This window comes from Molossus molossus, unplaced genomic scaffold, assembly GCF_014108415.1.
Source record: "Molossus molossus isolate mMolMol1 unplaced genomic scaffold, mMolMol1.p scaffold_m16_p_13, whole genome shotgun sequence".
NCBI classification, from domain to species: Eukaryota; Metazoa; Chordata; class Mammalia; order Chiroptera; family Molossidae; genus Molossus; species Molossus molossus.
This window is the reverse complement of record NW_023425348.1, coordinates 71,671,078-71,693,655: the sequence shown is the minus strand read 5'-3', so window position 1 is coordinate 71,693,655 and position 22,578 is coordinate 71,671,078. Positions and strand designations below refer to the sequence as shown.

General features: G+C 37.2%; 1 pseudogene; it reads right to left on the bottom strand.

The window, feature by feature from the left end:
* Nucleotides 1-847: 847 nt before the first annotated feature.
* LOC118628807 lies at nt 848-2,273 on the bottom strand (annotated as a pseudogene).
* Nucleotides 2,274-22,578: the final 20,305 nt, after the last annotated feature.

Genomic DNA, 22,578 nt, shown 5'->3' with positions numbered 1-22,578 from the left:
ACACATCGAGTGGCTGCCACCCGCACGACCAACCAGGGCCGGGGACAAACTGCAACCGAAGTATGTGCCCTTAGCGGGAACCGAACCCGGGTCTCTCCGGACCGCAGGCCGACGCTCTAACCGCTGAGCCAAACTGGCCAGGGCTCGGTTGTTGTTTTTAATGCTACTTCATAACAACAAAAAAAAAGAAGACTTTTCAAAACTGAGTCCTAGGCCCTGAGTAAGTCACAAAATGAAACACAGATTTGGAATTAGTATTAGCTTATTTGACTTTGAAAAAAGTATTTGAACTTTCTGGTTTTCTGATTCTTCAGCCTTCAGAATTGTAGTTGGAGTTCAGAATTTTGTTTCCTTCTGGCTCTAAAATTCTTTAATGTTATATCTGAGTACAGTTCTAGAGCCTGTAATAGTGGTCAGCTCCAGTGAGTATCCACAGAATAGCACTTGATGGTTCAGAGGGCTGGTTGGGAGCAGGGGGAAAGGCATAAAGATGTAGAAATTAACCGCAAAATAATACCATAGTTTTCCCCAAGACTGTCCAGGTCTTACTAGGTCTTGTGAAATTGTTTGTATGTTTGTTTCTTTGTTTTTTAATTGTCTGCCAAGTTTTATTTGTAGAGTCTAGTGAACTTAAACCAGAGAAAGCTGGAAAATCTGGTTTGGTAAGTCACAGGGAAGGGACACTAGAAGCAGGTCCCTTCATCAGACACTGAGGGACCCCTTCAGGTGGAGGACACGAGAGGTGGAAGGTGGCTGGGGGCAAGTCCAGGCAGGCAGCAGAAGGGCTGCAACTAGGCGAGCTGATGCTCGAAGGGTAGGGCTTGGCCTAGCCTGGCTTCTGCAGGTCTCAGGCTCTGTAGTCATACACCCACCCCAGGAAGATAGGAACCTGTGCTTCTGGCCCCAGAGCAGGAAGAGGAAGGGCTGCTGCCCTTCAAAGATCAACAAAATACGGGCCGCAGATGTAGCCGAGGCCACAGTGGGCTCTACCAGGTTCCGTGTCAGCTCCAGTACTATCTCGTGCTACATTGCAAAAATCTAAAGATCTGGGTTCTTCGTCAGGTCACACAGGTTGAGGTCATAAGAAAAATTTAAAAAATTTTAGTTTCTCCATGACTGCCAGCATGTTCTGGTTGCTCTTGACTTTATGTGGTGGATCATCAGGAATGGGCTGAAACTTGGCTATCTCCAGCTTCCTCATGATGGCCTTGAAGACAGAGGGGCTCACAGCCTGCTTCACGTCTTTAAGATTGCTTTTTGTGTTTGGGTGTACCAGAATCACCACACTCAGGTTGTGAGATAGCTGCAGCTGCCCCACCTTAGCCTTCAATGTTGGGTCAGTGAAATGCACCACCAGATACTTCTTACTGATCATCATGGACACTTTTATCACAGAGGATTTGAAATGAAAGGGCTCCTTTTAGTTTTTGCATGATCAAATGTTGTCTTCCACTTGTTACTTAGGTAGATCACATTGAGGAGGACCATATGGGTGTCAGAGGGCAGGCTGTCTAGCAGCTGGCTGATCTTGTAGTTGGTCTTCTCCACCACCCAGCTGTTTATGAGCTCCAAGTTGACATTACTGTCATTTTCCAGGACTCTGGTTCTGCCATACAGGTTCTGAGAGCTGTTCACAAAGGTGTCCCATATGGCCAAGTGTGGGCTGTGGAAGATCTGAGAGGCTGAGGTGAAGCCTTTGGACATGAAGGCCTTCAGGGCCTGGTGAATGTGGGCAGAGTCCTTGGGGTAGGAGAGGAAAATCTCTAGATTTTTCTTGTTGCTGTCCCCAGCCCCAAGCAGGACCTGAGTGAGCAGGCTATGAATGCTGAAAGGTGAGAAGGCTTTGTTGGTCTTAGCCTTCTTCACTGCAGAGAAGGTGTTGTAGAGCCTCATAGAGAAATCTATCTAAGCCTCCTCAACATAGTCTTCACTGAAGGACTCTCTAAGTCAGGGCAGTAAGTGACAGGACCTGGGCAGGGGGGCCCAGTAGTGGGCTTAGTTGGTTGGATGAGTTGAGTTATTGACTGGATGCAGGGCTGGGAGGTGGTATTGGCTTTTAGGATGGTTGAGTTGCTTGTCAGCATGGTGGAAGAGCACATGGTGTGTTGAGTGGATTTTTTCTTGGGGAATCTCTCCGAGATGTTTCCTTTGTTTTTCCCTGGCAGGTCCTCTGGATCCATGGGGCTGTGGCTGGTACTTTTCGAATTTGAGGAGGATGTATCCCCAGCCAGCAGCAGTAGCAGGAGGTTCAGCGGGGTCAGTTTGGAAGCCATCTAGGTGGTTAAGTCAGCCTGGACCTAAAGAGCTGGTCAGCTTCAGAGCCAGCTTTGACCCCCACCCCACTTCACCCTCTGGGGCCCAGTCCCATTCCTTTGTAAAAACCTTTTAACTGACTTAATAAAGATGTTTCAAGCCACATTTGGCCAGAATATGAATTTGTTAGATAAATCTGACCTGAGACTTTTCTTCAGAAAATTGCCTCAAGTTGGCCTTGTGTTTTATATTTTTATTTAACTTAGATTCACATTTTGGATACAGTTTCTTACACTTGATTTGACTTACTGAACTCCATGAATAAAGGAACCCAACAAGCGTTTGTGTATATTTTATAGCAGTATGAGTTTTAGGAGCTCTTTCATCCTTTTCCTACTTATGTGGAATTCCTATTAATGTCAGAGGGATTTACTGTGATTGAAATGAAGGGAGTCTGTGTCCTTGAAAAGTTTGTAAGCAGGCTTTAGGTATATAAACGGTGTTCATATTTATGAACATCATATAAAAGTTTAAATAGCATTAACATGAACAGAATAAAATAAGATATAGATGATAAGTCTATGTTAGCGATTGAAGAACATTGGAAGGAAATTGAATCAATTTCCTGAGTAACTGTCTTGTTTTCTAACTTTAAAGTTGAGACAGAGTATTGGGAGTAGCTCACTACTCTGGTTGCATAATGGAAGTACCTTCTCTCAGATATAAGGTTCTGTATGTTTGAGTTAGTATATTAAGAATTGCAAGGATAGACTATTTTCTTAAGATGGTTTGTCTTTGCATCCACTGCTTTATCCTTTAGTTTGAGTCAGGGGAAAATGGGTAGGCATTTTATCTGTACTCTACAACTATTTAAAACATTTTAAATTAAGGTATAGTTAGCACACAATATTGTGTTAGCTTCAGGTGTACACCTAGTGATTCAACAGTTACATACTTTACAATTTGATTACCACAAATCTATTGACTATCATTGTGTAGTTATAATATAATTGACTATATTCTCTGTGTTGCACACTGCATCCTCATGGCTTACTTATTTTAAAACTAGAAGTTTGTATCTAATGCTTTGCTCTCATTATCTCAATTGACTCTCATAATAATCCACAAAGGTAGGTAATGTTATTTTTTCTGCTTTAAAGATGATCAATTTAAGGCCCTCTTCTCTACATTCTATTTCTAGATGATCTAATCTATCCCCAAGGATTAAACACTTTTTTTTATGCTGTTGATTCCCAAATTTATATCTCCAGCTAAGAGCCTTCTCTACTTCTGACTCATATTTTCAGTCGCCTCTTGGCCTTTCCACATGGATATCTCACAAATATCTTAAACTTAACATTTGCAAAAACAGAATTATTGGTTTTTGTAGCAAATGTTGTTGGTTTCCTATTCAACTCAATTTTTTCCTTCTTTCTTATGGACAGAGAGTTTTGATGTGTTAGGTCTTATACCTCCCTCCTCACTATGTAGCTCAGAGGAAGATGACCCTGTCCCAAGCTCTAGGGTTAGATCTTGATTGATCTAAGCTAATCATGAGGTTTTCATTCCTCTCATCAGTGATTGGTTAAAGGTACACATATGCATGAATTTGAGCCAATGAGATCTATCTGCTGGGAGGCTTCTAGAAAAGATTTTTCTCCCTTCTAAGTAGTTGCTAGACAATATGGTTCATTTCTTCCTCTTTATGTTGTTGTACCTGGATATGATGCTCAGAACCAAAAGCTGTCTTGCTATCAATGTGAGAATGGAGCCAATATCAGAGGAGGCCAAAGCAAAGAGAATCACTGGAAAGTAGAGCAGAAGATTTAATAAATCACATCTGGAGTTTTCTATAGCTTGACTTCCTGTTACCTGAGATAATATATTTCCTTATCAATTAAATGTGAGTTAAAGTTTTCTGTTAATTGCAGCCAAAGTGATCCTAGTAATCATTTTTACCCTTAAAGTGATGGCCCTCCTTTTATCCATTTCACTAAATGGCTACATCATCTAGCCAGTTGCTCAGGTAGGAACTCCTGGATTCATTATTTCACTTTCCTTCACCTACCTAATGCAGAATCCATCAGTAAGTCCTGCAACTTGGAGAGGAGTAACAGAGAGGGAAAGAGAAGAATACTATTATTTTGAAGTTCCTATCTTGGAATCAAGAGAACAAGAGCATAACATAAGGAGTCAGGAAGAGGATCTGGCTGAGGAGGCAAAGAAGATACATTTTATAAGCTTGCTGACTTTGTCTTCTTGCTTTTCATTAAGATTTGAATTGAAAGTTAAAAAGAAAAATCCAGTATATTAGGGAAAAAAATAAAAGTCTTAGAAAGAATATGTTTACTGCAAATTTTAGAGAGATCTCTACTGTAATTTGTGGCACTATCAACTATTACACAAAACTCTTTGAGTTACATGAAACTTTGACTTTAAATTTAAGTATATATCTATAAATATTTATTAAATGTGTATCATGTGCCAAGCACTGTGCTGAGGTTGCAGATAGGAAGATGAGTAAGATGCAATCCCTTCTCACAAGCTTGGAAACAAATAACTAGAATGAAATGTGGTAAGTGCTATGACTACACAAGTTATAAGCACTTGTTTTCACTATTGCATTTACGTAGGCTGTGGAAACCTGTTCATTTACTTAATGCACATAACATTACTCTTCAATGTAGATATTATCTCCTGTTATTCTCCTAGGGAGTCATTGTGCTTATTCATGACAAATTCTAAGTAGCTCCAGGCCTGTTAATATAGGATGTGAAAACTGCTATTACAGAGAACCTAGTTTGGGAGACATGTAAATATGCTCACTCCCTTAACTATATCAAGTAAAAATGACATATTTTTACTCTCTGACAATTATGGCTACAGTTGGATTAAGACATTCTGTGCACTTAATCTATGTCAAATGTAAAAATGATTCCACATTATAATAAAGATTCACAGTCTATTCATGAAAAAGAACACACACTTTGTAGTGAGGAAAGCTTTTACTTTGCATAGATATAAAGTTACATCAGGTTAATTGAGAGGAGGCAATGAGGACTGAGCTAATGGGAAAAAGAGAGTGCAGAGTAAGAGGAAAAACTTCCCATCAGCTGGGCTTGGACTTAGATGCCTGATAGCTACCTAACACATAGCTCACTCATTCATTAATTAATTCAATTAAACCTTGAGTTCTTAAAAATAACAGTCACGCCCTGGCCGCTTTGGCTCAGCGGTTGGAGCGTCAGCCTGCGGTACAGAGAGGCCCGGGTTCGGTTCCCGCTAGGGGCACGTACCTCGGTTGCAGTTTGTCCCCGGCCCTGGTTGGTGGTGCGGGTGGCAGCCACTCGATGTGTCCCTTCGCATCGATGTTTCTCTCTCTCTCTCTCTTCCTCTCTCTCCCTCCCACTCTATCTGAACAAAAAATGGAAAAATATCCTCGGGTGAGGTTAAAAAAAAAAATAACAGTCACAAAAATAATAGTAATTAATAACAGCAGTTATCACACTTTGAATGATTACTACCTGTCAGGCACTTCATACACTTTACCTATGCACTTCATACACCTTATCTACCACATTTATATTTTAGAGGTAGGTGCTGTCAGTATCCCTATTTTACTGATGTGGATTTTGAGGCACAGAGAAATAAAATGCCTTGCCCCAAGTCATCAGCTAGTGAATGGCATAGTCAGAGTTTGTATCAAGCCATTTGCTCTTAACCACTATGTTTGTATGTGCTGTCCACTGTGGTAGTCTTTGGGGATTTCAAAGTCAATACGACCAGAGTCCTTGTCCTGAAGTTCATAATTTGTTAGGAGAAAGAAAGTGCAAATAATCGCAGTGGAGTGTGATAAATACTACAAGAAAGATTTGTAGACCATAGTGATTATACCAAGGAAGAATGATTAATTCTGCTTAGATGGGAGTGGAGAGTTAATGAAATTTGAAAGAGGAGACATGAAATTTAAAAAAGGAGAGCTGGGATTTAAAGAAGGAGAAGGTGTTTGGGGGCAGGCAGAGTGACAGTAAAGGTAGAGGAAGTATCATGGTTGGGTGAAGCCCTAGGGAAGAAAAACCTGGAAAAAAGGACTACAAGGATATATCAGGCAAGTGGAGGAAGTATATGGAATTCTAAACAGTTTTAATATATTTGTTAATTTTTAGTAAGGGCATGCCTCTATTAGCAACTTACTAAAAAGCAAAGTAGCCAAACCATTCAATAGAATTCACTATAAAATGTAACAACTTTTGATAAAAATGTTAAAACTTAAAGGACTTACCCTTCCATTATTTTTACTTTAGGTATATCACTTTTAGGCCATGGTACACATGGACATTTTAAAAAACATAATTTTCATCTTATTGTGCTGCATTAAAATATCTTTTAGGTATTTTGATATATATATCTGAACCAGGTAGTTTCTATCTGGCTACTGGAATAAAAATTCTGGTGTTCAGACAGGAAAAAACAAGATAGGCAACATACCTTATAGAATTAGGTCTAAGGTTTCTATCTGTGAGGTACTTAAGAGAAAAATCTCTATTTGGAGGAAGGTGTCTAGCTAAAAATGAATCCTTACTTAGATCCTCTAAGTTTTTGTTGTTGTTCAGATAGAGTGGGAGGGGGAGAGAGAGAGAGAGAAACATCGACTTGAAAGGGACACATCGAGTGGACACATTGAGTGGTTGCCACCCACACGACCCAACCAGGGCCGGGGACAAACTGCAACTGAGGTACGTGCCCTTAGCGGGAACCAAACCCGGGTCTCTCTGGACCGCAGGCCGGCGTTCTAACCGCTGAGCCAAACCGGCCAGGGCAGATCCTCTAAGGATTACCAGCCCTTCCATAAAAAATCCTGGGCTGGGGTCAGATGGGTAGAATGAAGCCCTCCTTTAGAATGTTCCCCTTTTAGTCTTTAGGCTTTCTTTTGCCTCTTCCCCACATAATTTACTAATACCACCAATTAGATCAGTGACAGATACAGAGGAGTAGGTAGCCTTGCTTCTAGTATGAGTCCTTTAAGCAATTATGAAAATTAGGTAATTAAGTAATCATGGTAATAATGTGATAAATACAAATTATATACAATAACAATGTTATGATTACAAAAAAGGTTTCCTCACAATAATTTTTCTAATTTCTTATGTAATCTTTAAGATGCCATTTTAGTGTAACTTAATTTACTGAATCATTCTTCTTTTATTATGATACTTAGGTTATTTCCAATTTCATTCTATTATAGATAGCACTGTGATAAATATCTTAGCAAACATAATTTTTTTCTCATGTTATTTCTTTTGTATAAACTCCCTGGAGTTGGAGGGGAAAATGAACATTTTCATAGTTTTTCTTGTGTGTGACCATATTGTTTTCTAAAAAGTTTGTATCAATTGTAAAGGCACCAGAGGAGTGATCAATTTAATCACATACTTCACTGGCATTGGGTATTATAATTCAACAAATAAAAAACAGTACTTATATAATTGGAGTAGAATAGTACTTCACGTTCATTTTGACTTGCAATTCTTTGAGGAGCTATAAGAATAGTCATTTTTATGGGTTCTCTCATTGTATGTAACAGAAAATTTCAATTATGGCTTAAGGCAAATCTACATAGTTATAATTTAAAAGAACAAGGCATTAGAATTATTCACATTTTATTAAGTACTTTCACAATCAAAAAAAGAATTTGATAAATTTTAATGAAGTTATATTGTGATAAAGTTTTCTCTGAGCCTTTTCAGAATTCAAAGATACATTTATAGTATCAATCAGTGTACCCATTGTTGGGTCCTGTCTTTTTCATTTGAGATTACATTTTAATGCATTGAAACAGTATACTTACTTTTAAAATGTTATAAAGGGTATGAACTTATTGATATAGTATGTTTTTCACATATCAACTACTTTAGGATGATTATTTTTAAATTTTCATTACTATAAATAGCACTGCTATAAACACCTTTGTAAAAATTGTTATTCTTTCTTCTGTCTCCATTTGATTATTCCCCTTGGAATGTTATCTCAAAAGTAGAATTATGGGGTCAAAGGATATATTTAATTTTATTGTTCTTATTAACATAATGATGAAGTTATTGTGATTAAACTCATTTAAAAATATTCACATCAATTGAAACCAAGGTGTTTTCCATTGAACTACAACTATTTATAGTGAATATTTTAGAAAAGGAGAAGTGGAAAAATATTATAAAAATTATTTTAAATAACTCTTATAAGAATAAGTTATATTTTATATTTACCAGTCATTGGAAAATTTGCATAGAATTAGAAGAGGTCCAGAGGTTATTAATTTCAACTCCTTAACCTCTCTACACCTTAGTTTCCTATTATGCAAAAAGTTTATAGAATTGTTGTGAGACTAAAACAAGAAAATATATGTAAAACACAGCTCATTGTCTGACACAAGTAAATTATCAGTAAATATTCATCATTATTACAGAATAGCTGTTATAGTTAGCATATACCAAACTGGTAGGTCATATTCCATCCATTTATTTGGCATTTAAATGCAAGGTATCGTGATAGAATTTGGTAAGCAAAAGTGAGAAAAGTTGTCTCTGCCTTCATGGAGCTTATGTTCCAGGATATAAACAATAAACAAATATATCATGTTAGATAGTGATTATATTATGGAGAAGAAAGCAAAATCCAGAAACTAGAGTATGTATGTGGGTATTACTATTATATATATAGTAGTCAGGGAAGGTCTCCCTAATTTGGTCACATTTGGGCAAAGACCTGAAAAAAGACAGGGAGTTAAAAGAGAGTGCCGGATAGACTTTTACTCAGAAATATGGTTAAACTTTTTAGTATAGGGACCAATTCTTTTGGATTTGGTAGCACAGCCAAAATTATCTATATAAAAGACCTGACTATATTGCATTCTATATTAGGTGTTGGAATAGCCGTGTTCATCAGTATGGTGATAGCTACCGTTTTCTCTTTATTTTTTCACTTAAAAATCAACATTTAACTTTTTGCATGGGTAGCACTTTTACACAATTCAAACATAAAAGGTATAAATAGGTAGAGAAGCTGCTCTATCCTGTCCTCATCTATATGGTTCTCATTGATCTCAGCAAACAGGTTACACATTAGATTTTAAAAAAATCTTTCCAAGTATTTTAATTCTTATTTAATTGGTTGATTTTAGAGAGGAGGGGCGGGGGGTAGACAGAGAGATATCAGTTTGTTGTTCCACTTATTTATGAGTTCATTGTTTGATTCTAGAGTGTGTCCTGATCGTGATGAAACCCACAACCTATCTGGAGGACTCTCTAACCAACCGAAGTATCTGGCCAGAGCCCCAAAGATGAAAAAACACACAAAAATCATGAATATGTAAGCTCGTAAATGTTTTGCTTAAACAAAGAAAACCATCCAACATCCAGAGATAGCTTTCCAGGAGCCTGTACCTTTAAAAAAGTCAATTCCATTTTGTCCCAGCGGTCCAGCTCAGCCAGGGATGCTGACTGGAAACCGGAAATGCCCTGGGGTGGGTAAAGGTCAACCGGAAGTCCTTCAGGGGAGACCGAGAGGCGCGTGGCTGAGGTAAGTGAGCGGGCAGCCGTAACTCGAGGGTGGGCTGTTGGGAAGCGGTCCTAATCTCTTCGTCCAGGGTTCGTTTAAGGGTTTCACCTGCTTCAGTGGTTGCCTGACCTTCCCCTTCCTCGCTCTGGCTGCTGAGCGGTTTACTTCCCGGGAGTCTCCTGACCAGCGTTGATGGTCTAGAACCTTCCATCACCCGCAGACCTCCCTCTCTGCTTGGGCTTTCGTGGCTTTTCCCGAGCCGCTGTCCAGGCTGCTGGTTTGCAAAGCGGGTCTTGTCTGTTCGTTAGAGAAGCGCCGTTCCAGAAAGGCGCAGATGCCGCCTGTACTTCTTTACTGGTTAAGGTTTTGTTTCATTTTGAAACATCATGTTTTCGTTGTGAACACAAGGCAGTAATGTTGGTCCTTCTTGGGGAAAATTTCAGACCAATCTGTTGCTCCAAGTCTGCAACATTTTGAACGGTGGTGAATCCGGACTTCCTTTGGCGGATGTTAACTCTGTGGCAGGTTTCGAGTGTAATGTCGACATTCTGCCGAGGCGATGAGCAGTTAGGCGAGTACATCCCCCAGAGAAAATCTCTCCCGTTTTCTTTACTCTCACGGCATTTTATTCCTTTGCAAGTGCTTTGCACAAGCAAACTGGAATGGAATTTCCCGCTAATTCTGGTAATGCCGAATTGTAGGTGTAAATGATCCCTGTCATTGTTTTAATCTTCGACTTGGTTTTTGGGAAACAGAAAACTCTCAGGGCATTTATGGGAGCCTTTATACAGGCATAACTGGGAGATATTGTGGGTGTGGTTCCAGACCAATGCAATAAAGCGAGTGGTAATCTTTCTGCAGGTGGAGGGTCTTGCCCTTAAATCTGTAAAAAACTGCAACATCTGTGAAGTGCAATAAAGCAAAAGTCAATAAAGTGAGGTATGCCTGTAATGGGTACACTCCATTTAGAAAGAAAGTGTGAAGATTCCACTAAGAATCTTCCACTTAGATTAATGGAATCTTATTTTTTTTTTTTTTTTAACTCATCCGAGGACATTTTTCCATTTTTTGTTCAGATAGAGTGGGAGGGAGAGAGAGAGAGAGAGAGAAACATCAACGTGAAAGGGACACATCTAGTGGTTGCCACCCACACGACCCAACCAGGGCCGGGGACAAACTGCAACAGAGGTACGTGCCCTTAGCGGAAACCGAACCCAGGTCTCTCTGGACCGCAGGCCGATGCTCTAACCGCTGAGCCAAACCGGCCAGGGTGGAATCTTTTAACTTTTGATTATTTGCTATGTTGCCTTAGTTGTGATAAATTACTATGATGCGTTTCTTTTGTACCTTTAAGGAAAAACCCTTACTGAAACAGTAGTCCAACCTATGGGGTGGAATTTTTCGGCAGCCCTTCACAGTTTTCTCCTCTGCCCATTTATTTAGTCAATTTGAGTGTTATAATAATCCTTCCTGGTTTCAGGATTGGCTTAAAGTATTATTGAATTTTTAAACATTGTATTTCTCACTTTAATGATTTATAAACGGTGCTGATGTAATGAGAGAATATTTTAATTTTTATACTGCTTCATACTATATCAGGAAGGAACCTGTTTTTAATTTTTATATCATAGTGTCCACTGGGTGGCAGCATAGTGTTTTTAGTTTCTTTAGTTTTGACTGGATGTGGTAACTACTGATGCTGTAGTAGTGTTGTTCTGATTGTAATAGATATCTATCATATTTTTAATGCTTATTATATGCCACGTGCTGGGCTAACTTTTTTTTATGTGTATTTTCTCATTTAATCCTAAATAACAAATTCCGAAACCTGTGACTTGAGTGTTCCTATCATTTTTTTTTTTTGGTTAATTCTAACCCGAGGATATTTTTCTATTGAGTTTTTTTTGTTTTTTTATCCTCACCCGAGGACATTTTCCCATTTTTTTGTTCAGGTAGAGTGGGAGGGAGAAAGAGGAGAGAGGAACAGAGAGAGAGAGAGAAACATCGACGTGAAAGGGACACATCGAGTGGCTGCCACCCTCACGACCGACCAGGGCCGGGGACCAACTGCAACCGAGGTACGCGCCCTTAGCGGGAACCGAACCCGGGTCTCTCAGGACCGCAGGTTGACGCTCTAACCGCTGAGCCAAACCGGCCAGGGCTTTTCTATTGAGTTTTAAAGAGAGTGGAAGGGAGGGCGGGAGGGAGAAAGAGAGAGAAACATCGATGTGAGAGAAACACATCAATTGGTTGCCTCCCACATGACCCAGACCAGGGCAGGGGATTGAACCTGCAAACCATGTATGTGCCCTCGACTCAATTGGAACCCATGACCCTTTGGTCCATGGGGCGACCCTCTAACAGCTGAGCCAAACCAGCCAGGGCATTCCTGTTATTCTTTTTTTTTTTTTTTACCATATGAGGAAGCTGTGTGAAAGAATAAATAATGTAAGGCTGATAACTACAAGCCAATAAAGTGATAGAGCCAGAATTGAAACGCAGGTACTTGCTACTTCGTGCTAATCAAATTAAAGCCACTGTAAATTTGACCAAGTAGTGAAGAACCAGCAGTTAATATGAGAAATATGGATATTCTGAAAGAGGTAAAAATTGAATACTGGTTTTATCTAATGGGCCTCAAAACAGTTGGGGGTGCATGGTTTCCAAAAGGGAGTTTTTCCTAAATTGTGTTCTAAGAAACACTAGTCCTGGGAGATGCTTCAATAAAAAAAAGGTTCCTATGGTCACAAATGCTCTTGATAATTCTTTAAAGGCTCTAAAAAGTCCTGCAGTAAAGGACCCTGTTTAACTCAACTGTTTTTGGACTCATAGCATTCTTAATTTTTTTTCTTTTTTTTTATCCTCACCTGAGGATATGCTTATTGATTTTTAGAAAGAGGGAGGGAGGGAGCAGGGGAGGAAGAGAAAGCGAAAGAAAGAAAAAGAAACAAACATCATTGTGAGAGAGAGACATCAATTGGTGCTTCCTGTACACACTTTGACCAGGGATTGAACCCATACCTAAAGTATGTGCCCTGACTGGGAATCAAACCTGAAGCCTTTTGGCATATAGGCCGATGCTCCAACCCACTGAACCACCCGGCCAAGTGCATTATTATGTTCTTATAATTACAGCCTACATTAAGAAGTGCATTTTACATGCAGGCTAATATAAATATATATATTTACAACTTAAAATATACATAAGGCAGTACATACCTTTATACTACTCTATATTTTCTGTTTTTCTAACTTAGCCTTTCATTTAATTTTTTTTTTTATTTTTTATCCTCACCTGAGGACATTTTTCCATTTTTTGTTCAGGTAGAGTGGGAGGGAGAGAGAGGAACAGAGAGAGAGAGAGAAACATCGATGTGAAAGGAACACATCGAGTGGCTGCCACCCGCATGACCGACCAGGGCCGGGGACAAACTGCAACCGAGGTACGCGCCCTTAGCGGGAACCGAACCTGGGTCTCTCAGGACCGCAGGCCGACGCTCTAACCGCTGAGCCAAACCGGCCAGGGCTCATTTAATTTTTTAAACTTGATTTTAGAGAGGGAGAAAGAAACATTGATTTGTTGTTCCACTTTTTTTTTTAATCCTCACCCGAAGACATTTTTTTGGATATTTTGTTCAGATAGAGTGGGGGTGGGGGGGAGGGAGAGAGAAACAGAGAGAAACATTGATGTGAAAGGGACACATCGAGTAGTTGCCACCTGCACAACCCAACCAGGGCCGGGGACAAACTGCAACTGAGGTATGTGCCCTTAGCGGGAACCTAACCCAGGTCTCTCTGGACCGCAGGCCGACGCTCTAACTGCTGAACCAAACCGGCCAGGGCTGTTGTTCCACTTTTTTATGCATTCATCGGTTGCTTCTTGTATGTGCCCTGACTGGAAATTGAACCTGCAACCTTGGCATATCAGGACAACACCCTATCCAACTAAGCTACCCAGACAGGGATAGCCTAGCCTTTCATTAAAAAAAAAAAAAAATCTTGAACAACAACAAAAACAACAAAAAGACCTTTTACATTGATTTCTTGACCCACAGATTGATCACAATCTATAGTTTTACTGCACTAGACTTTGAGTCCTATTTTTTATTTGAAGGACATTTTAATGGAACACTGAGGGAAACGTATAAGGCTGTGGTTGATGGAAGGGATTAATGTAATGGTAATATCTTTGATGAAGTTAATGTTCTTCTGTCCTGGTAATAGTTGAATGAAGACAGTGTTTTTATTGGGAAATTATTTTTCACAAATCAGGCCACTAGCAAAGTGAGAACATAGAACAGTTTTATAGATTAGGATTTCCAGATTACATTTATGTTCCTGAGAATATTAGTTTGCACTATGAATTATTAAAAAAATTATTCCATGGTCAAGATAAATGGGAAATTTGGGTTAAATAGCTTCTAACTGTGCTAAGAAGGGGATTTAGTATGCAGCATTTTCCAGATTTATTTGACCAGGGAACCTATTTTTAGAGATGTACCTGTGGACCTTGGGCCCTTTAGAATACACTTTGGGAAATGATTATGTAGATAATTAAGGTAAAAAGGTTTTTGTTGTAATATGAATATTTTAGATAAAAATTTTTATTGTAAATTATTCATGTAATTTTAATAATTCATTTATTCTCTTTGCTAATATCGACATGATAGAGCATGGCAGGAGACCATTCAGCATTCTTAGTTTTCTTACGACCCATGAAACATTTCTGATAATAAAAACCTTTATGAAATTCTCTGGCACTGATTAATTTCACATAAAACTAAAACTCTTAGTTTTAATTTATGTTCAATGAGCAATAAATTTCCAGCTATGTTAGAATCAGCCTTTATTAAGACATTTTGGCAATTTATCCTTGTTTCGTATTTCAAAAAATTTGGAGTTTATGTTAGTTAAAGGTATTAGTGTTTTGAGAAATCTTTAAAGGACTTTCCTACAGTTTATAAGGTGGGCAAAATTAGTGTTTATGTACTTGACCCAAAGATCTCTGTTGTGTTGCTTTAGATTAGTTAAATTTAGAATACTGTTAATAGTTTGTTTCATGTTCCATAATGATCCTTATGAAGAGAACTTCCAATTCTCTCATTTCCTTCACATGTCTGAGACCACTCTTTATTGAATTAAATATTTCTAAATAAAAAAATTTGTATGTGAAAACCCTATTTCTTTTTTTAAAACAAGAAGAATTTGGCAAAGATTTTATTGTGAATAGAGAATATTTTACTCATAATAATCTAACTTTTTTTTCAAGAGACTCAGTGTTTGTTTTTTAAAAATATTTTTTCTTTATTGATTTTAAAGAGAAAGGGAGAGGGAGAGAGAGACAGAAACATCGACGAGAGAGAACATTGATTGGCAGCCTCCTGCACGTCCGCCACTGGGGACTGGGCCCCAGCATGTGCCCTGACCAGGAACCAAACCAGCCACCTCTTGGTGCATGGGTTGACGTTCAACCAGTGAGGCACATTGGCCCAGCAAGAAACTCAGTGTTTTAATAATTTTGTATAATTTATAATAATTTAATAAAATATTTCTCAAGTGTTCCCAAAGCACATTTCCCACTGCAGCTTAATAAACCTACAAACATGAAACAGTTAATGAAAAAATAACATTATTAGTGGCAGCATTATAAATTGATGTTAAAAAGTGTAAAATTATGTGTAATAGACAATAAGAGAATGGGGCAATATACACATTAAAGGTGCTGATCATATGATACAGGCAACAGGTATAGTCCAGAAAAGAAGAAATTGGTGTGAGCTGGATTCATAAGAAAACCTTCACAGAGAAAGTGGAATTTGATCTAATTTTTAAATATGTTTAAACAGAGAAGATAGAGTAAGACATTCTTTATGAGGGAGCAGAATGTGTAGATATTAATTAGTTCAAGCTCCGTCCTGGCCGGTTTTACTCAGTGGTTACAATGGCAAGGGCACGTACCTGGGTTGCAGGTTTGATCGCCGGCCCAGGACGGGGTAATGTGGGAGGCAACCAATCCATGTGTCTCTCACATTGATGTTTCTTTTCTCTCTCCCCCTCCCCCTCTTCTCTCCTTCCCTCCCACTCTCTCTAAAAAGCATTGGAAAAATATCCTCGGGTGAGGATTAAATAATAATAATAATAATTAGTTCAAGCTCCTTAACATGGCATTAAAGACCCCCAAGACCTGCCTGCTTCTTGAGCCCCCATCTCATCTTCTTCCAGCCTTTTATGTTAGACTTGAATCTCAAACTGCATTTAGTTCCTCATTTAAGATGATGGTTCTTCCATCTATGCCTTTGCTTATGCTGTTTTTCTACTCTAAAATAGTCTTACCTAATTTTTCAGTGTGCTCATTTCATAACTTTTAAGATTTTTAGCCCAGATAGTCTTTTTCTCCAGGTAGTTGCTTGACCTTGCTGGATTAGAAACCCCTTCTTTTTCCCTCCCATAATATTTTCTAGGGATCTCTACCATTGCACATTGTATTATAATTATTTTTACATATTTGTATCTCTCTCTACCAGAGTTCCTTGAGGACAAGGTCTCTGTATGTTTAAATCATTACATTTTGACTGTAGAAGGGCTCAACAAATGTTTGTTGAATGAATGTAAACATTTTTTTGTTTCCTTTATTTATATTGATATTTTCAGGCTTTAAGATTCTCCTTAATTCTGGTATTTTGAAATTTATTAAACAAGAACAGGTTTACACTGGATTTTATAATATTCTATTCCTTTCTGGAACTTCAACAATCTTTGTATCTTAGCCCTTTCACTTTATTCTTCACTCTACTTTCTAAGAAGAAAAAGAGTGTTCTTTTAAAAAAAAATTTTTTTATTGATTTTTTTTTAGAGAGAAAGAAAGGGGGAGAGAGAGAAAGAGAAACACCGATGAGAGAGAACATCGATTGGCCACCTCCTGCATGCCCCCACACTGGGGATCGGGCCCACAACCTGGGCATGTGTCCTGACTGGGAATCAAACCAGTGACCTCTTGGTGCATGGGTGAACTCTCAACCACTGAGCTGCACCGGCTGTGTTCTTTTATTTTTTACCTAAGTTTAATCATTCAACAAGGTATTTTTTCTCTACCCAACTCTCAGACCTCACTTCTTCAGTTATCCCTTTTTCCTATTTAATCACTTGATCTTTACTGGCTTTTTTCTGTTAGATATAAAATGTGTCAGTTTCTCTCCTACCCCCTAGCTTTCCTTGATTATTTGTAACCCTAAACTACTACCTGTATCTCATTTCATATCTCATTTTGTGAAAACTGCTCATCAATAATCTCCTATTTTCCAAATCAATTTGTGTCAGTAAGAACCACCATGTTATCCTTCTGCCAAATTCGATTTCCCCATGAACTGTTTCCTGAATTCTTCAATAGCCTAAATTCCTCTCCATAGGTTAATTAAATCAGAATTATACTCTAACAAGTAGCACCGATACCATTTACTCCAATTATTGCACTTATAACTTTTGGTTAATGAGATTATTTATAAGTTAACAAATAAAAATTTAAACTTAATTAGGCATTCTTATTTTATAGGCAACATAAATGAGGTTCCAGCACTGTGTACTTTAAACTCTTTGAGCACTTAGAACAGTGGTTCTCAACCTTCCTAATACCATGACCCTTTAATACAGTTTCTCATGTTGTGGTGACCCCCAACCATAAAATTATTTTTGTTGCTACTTCATAACTGTAACTTTGCTACTGTTATGAATCGCCATCGGAAATATGTGTTTTCCAGTGGTCTTAGGCAACCCCTGTGAAAGGGTCTTTCAACCCCCAGAGTGGTCACGACCCGTAGGTTGAGAACCGCTGACTTAGAAGCACCCTTTTTTATTTATGTTGTATTTTATATCATGCTTAGTGTTACCATGTCTGTGGTTACACTTATTTGAATAAATGCTTTATTCACCTTTCCAGAACTTGAAAGTAAAGACCATTAACTCAACTTTGTATCGCCTATAGTTTCTTGAACAGAGAGATTTGTTGAATTATGTCACTCTGTTCTTTATGGTCTCTAAAAGAAGTCTGATTTAAAAAATTCATATGTGGATGCTTTTCCATTTTTCTTTGTTACATAATTTTTCTTCTCTATATCTTTTCTAGAGTTGTGATATCTATCAGAGGTTATCTATCACAGTTACAGGAAACCCTCTTATTGCACATACTACCTTATTTGACTTGGTTTCCCAATATCCTGCTTCCCCCTTTTCCTAAGGCTATGAGTGATCTGTTAAATTCAGTGCAACATGCAGTGAAACAAATATTGAGCACCTGACTTTTTCGTTTTAAATTTTTTGCCTTTATTGATTTTTAGAGAGAGAGGAAGGGAGAAGAAGAGAGAGATAGAAACATTGATGAGAGACTATATCAATTGGCTTCCTCCTGCATGCCCCCCACTGGGGATCAGACCCACAACCTGGGCATGTGCCCTGACCAGGAATCGAACCCGTGACCTCTTGGTGCATGGATCGATGCTGAACCACTGAGCTGCACCGGCTGGGCAAGTCTGATTTTTGTAAATTATACAACAAGGCAACGTGAGGATGTAAGAGTGAGTGAGATTTGGCCACTAGTCAAGAAACTTACAATATAATGGTTAACATAACCATTGCTATAATACAAGATAGAATATGAGTCATGTTTTGGTAATTTTTTCTCAATCTTTTAAAATATATATACACACTAGCTTGTGTGTGTGTGTGTGTGTGTGTGTGTGTGTGTATTTATAGTAGCAAAATTACAACAGCCAATATTTGGAAACAACCAAAGTGTCCATCAATGGATTAATGAATAAAGAAGATGTGAGGCATTGACTTTTTTTTAAATGACAAATTTTGATAATGCATACATGTGATCAAGGACTACTATAAAAGACTAGCATAAATTATAAAAATGGCAAGTATCAGAAAAGCTAAACACTAAAGTTTTATTTGCAAACAAAAAAAGGTCAAAGAGAAAAATGTATTGTTCCTCAGTATGTCATATCAAAAAAGAACAAGAATATTCTAGACTGCTTTTTGGTAACTGATTAAATAGCACTATAAGAAGGCAAAGAAAAGGCACAACTATTTACTGTGGTTAGAGAGCAAATGCCAACAGTTGAGTTTGTAAGTAATATATTACAACCAAAGATATCTCAGAATGGAACAGGGGTCTTAGAGATTAGCAAATTTGCTGTTACCAAAGTGTTCAATAATAGACAGTTTCAAACAAAATGTGAGTTGGTAAGCTAAAGGGATTTTAAATTTTATTTCAATGCTGAGAGTCTTTGACTCCAGATGATTGTTGACTTGGTTGGAGGGTTATAATCTGCAATAAAAAGAGCATGGTTTCAACAGGTAAGCACATATAATGCCAGTTGTTCTTTCTTAATTAGGAAATTATCATATATTTTTTTGTGTTAGTGTTTTAATATTCTTCAGATACATACCCAGAAATGGAATAGCTGAATTATATAATAGTTCTATTCTTGATTTTTTTGAGGAACCTATATACTCTTGTCCCTAGTGACTACTACTCAGCCATTAAAAAGGTCAAATATTGCCATTTCCGACAACTTGGTTCGATCTCAAGAGTATTATGCTAGGTAAAATAAGTCAGATGAACAAAGATGAAAATCATATGATTTCACTCATATCTGGAATAGAAAATAAAATATATATAAAAATACAGTTTTCACACAAGGATTCACTTTTTGTGACAAATGTCACCCATGTTTTACATCTAAATTTTATATTTATACTTAGAAAGAAGATATGCTCATAAGACTGATTTAGCGTTTAGTTCAAGTCTTCGAGAAGTATTCCTAAGAATAAAGGCAATATGATGATACCAACTTATGGGCTATTAAAAAGAAAAAGGAAACTTGGAAGTTATAACTCTTTAACAAAGAATATTTTGGGAAAAAATAAAATTTTTTTTGTATTTGTAAAGCTATTGTTGATTATGTTTATAGTCTTTGAATGTTTTAGCTAATGTCAAAGCCCACCATTCGTTATTATGTGAAATGATAGTGTGAAATTGATGCTGTTATAGTATAACAATAAGGACGTGACTCATGTATTTTATGTACACATGCATTCAACTGTAGTGACAAATGGCTTCATGCTGTGTGATTAAATGCATATTAGTGTTTGCCCTAGGCATTTGATTATTACCATCTTTACTTCATTACATTACCACACTGTATGGCCATATAATTTATAAGATAATACACACATCACTTTGTTGCTGATAGGAATTATTCTGTTTTATGGATGGTGTCCTTTAATTTTGCCTTTCATGGATTATAAAATTGGTTAATATCTGCTGAAGTGAATCACTGGAGAAGCAAATAAAGATGCTGGCCTCAGGTCACAGTGTCATTTGTGATACTGGCAAAATCTTACGGGCTCATTTATCCCTGTACATGATTGATAACAGCATGGGTTAAATGGAGAAAGCTTTGCTTCTATTAAAGGATCATCATGAATGAAGACCTCCCACTTAATAGTCAGGCATGATGAGAAGACAAGAGACTATCTACAGGTCAAATTAAATAACTTAAATAATTTAAGTAGAATGACAGTGTAATTTGTCCATTTTGTGTTATTACTCTGACCCCTATCAGGATTATGGACTAACTTACTTTCCACTGTAGAGTATTTAAGATGTAATTTTTAATAAATACTTTCAAAGATTTAAAAGCCTTTAAAGCTTTTAATTGCGGTAAAATATAGATTTTTACTAGGTGCTTTAAAAAGGCTTTTTAAAAGAAAAACAGCAATATTGTAAAATAGTCAGTAATATGGTGAATGCTGAGGTAACTTTTTAAGCATTTTATATATTTATAATGCATTAAGCATTTTATAATAAAACTATTTCAAATATATAACTATAATATTTATTATAAATATTTGTATTATAGAAAAATTTAGTATTATAAATTACTATAAATAAATAATTGCCAAGAATTTTTTAGTAACACTTTGAAGCCAGGTCTTAAAAATATAGTCAGTCTTTTTTTTAAATAAAGAAATCTTTTTTATATATTAAATTTTTTATTTATTGATGTTTTTAGAGAGAGAGAGAGTAACATTGATTTGTTGTTCCACTTATTTATACATTCATTGCTTGCCTCTTATTCATTGATTGCCCTGACCGGGGATCTAACCCACAACCTTGGTGTATTGGGTTGATGCTCCAACCCATTGAACTACCCGGCCAGGGCTAGTCTGTATTTTTTAATGACTACTTTCCTATTGGAATCATTGTTTGAGTTTAACTATTCAATTTATAATTCAAAATATGGGAAGGCATATGCATTTTTGCAGATACCTGTAATAGCAGCATTGAAATGTGAGCATATTTTAATTTAAGAGTAAAATAAGGAGGGGCAGAAGCAGGCAGGAGGGTGTCAATGGGGGAAAAAAGGAGGGACATCTGTAATATTTTCAACAATAAAGATAAATTTTAAAAAAGAATAAAATAAGATGAAGCTTCAAATTAAATATATATCTCTTTTAAATGACCAAAAAAGTACATTTTGTACATATAACCATCCTCATTTCTTGTTCAATGGCTATTTAACCACTGTGATAAGCCAGGACTTTAATACGTTACCTCATTTAGCCCGGCCGGTGTGGCTCAGTGGATTGGGCGTCATCCTGTGGACTAAGAGGTCCTGGTTCGATTCCTGGTCAGGGCACATGTCCCTTCTTCTCTCTCTAAAAAAAATCAATAAAACAATATTTGAAAAAATACATTACCTCATTTAATCCTAATACCCGGTGAAATGTGTCATTGTCCCTTATACAGATGAGGAAACTGAAACCCAGAGAAGTCACACAGCTAGTAAGAGGAGACAGCATTCGAATCCACATCTGTTCTGGATTCTGTTACAGGAATCTACAAACATGTATATATCTTTTTCAGAAGCACATAGTAAAAATCTATATTTACCACAAAACTTCAAAACTGGTTAATTTCTCACTTTATCATGCTGTTTTTTAATAGCATTGTAAAAACTTGTTTTGTATTGTGACTCACAGTAAGAAGTACCTTTCACATCATGATCCAGCATATATACATTAATTTACATATAATTAAAACAAAAGTTTTATGAAGTTTACTACAAGTGAAGATTGTTGATATATTCTGTTCTATTCTCTTTCATGATAAATGCTGCTTGCAACTAAACTGATTTCATATCTCAGGGTTCTCAACTAAAATAATTCTGTACCAACTTAAAATATATGCAGTAAAGTGTTTTCCTCCATTATAGAACTTATATATACTCTTTATAGAAAAAAAAGAATGAAGGGGAAAACTTCACCCCTACTTTTGATTACTGAAAGACAACTACAGTTAACAACTTCATGTATTTTCTTTCAGTATATTTTTCTGATGGTATGTATATTGGTATAGTTTTAACCATGATGCTTATATAAATTTGAATCCTGATTTTTTTTTTTTTGAGTTTAGTATTTTTATCAAAGCTATGTATGCGTATAATGGAAATAATTAAAAAATTTTTTACAAAATTTGTTCAGAAAAACAGTAATATCCCCTGCAACTTACTCTTCTCCAGAGTAGCTACTTTAAACTATTTTAGCTAATTCTTTTTTTTTTTTTTTTTATTCTCACCCGAGGACATTTTTCCATTTTTTGTTCAGATAGAGCGGGAGGGAGAGAGAGGAAGAGAGAAAGAGAAACATCGATGTGAAAGGGACACATTGAGTGGCTGCCACCCGCACTACCCAACCAGGGCCGGGGAC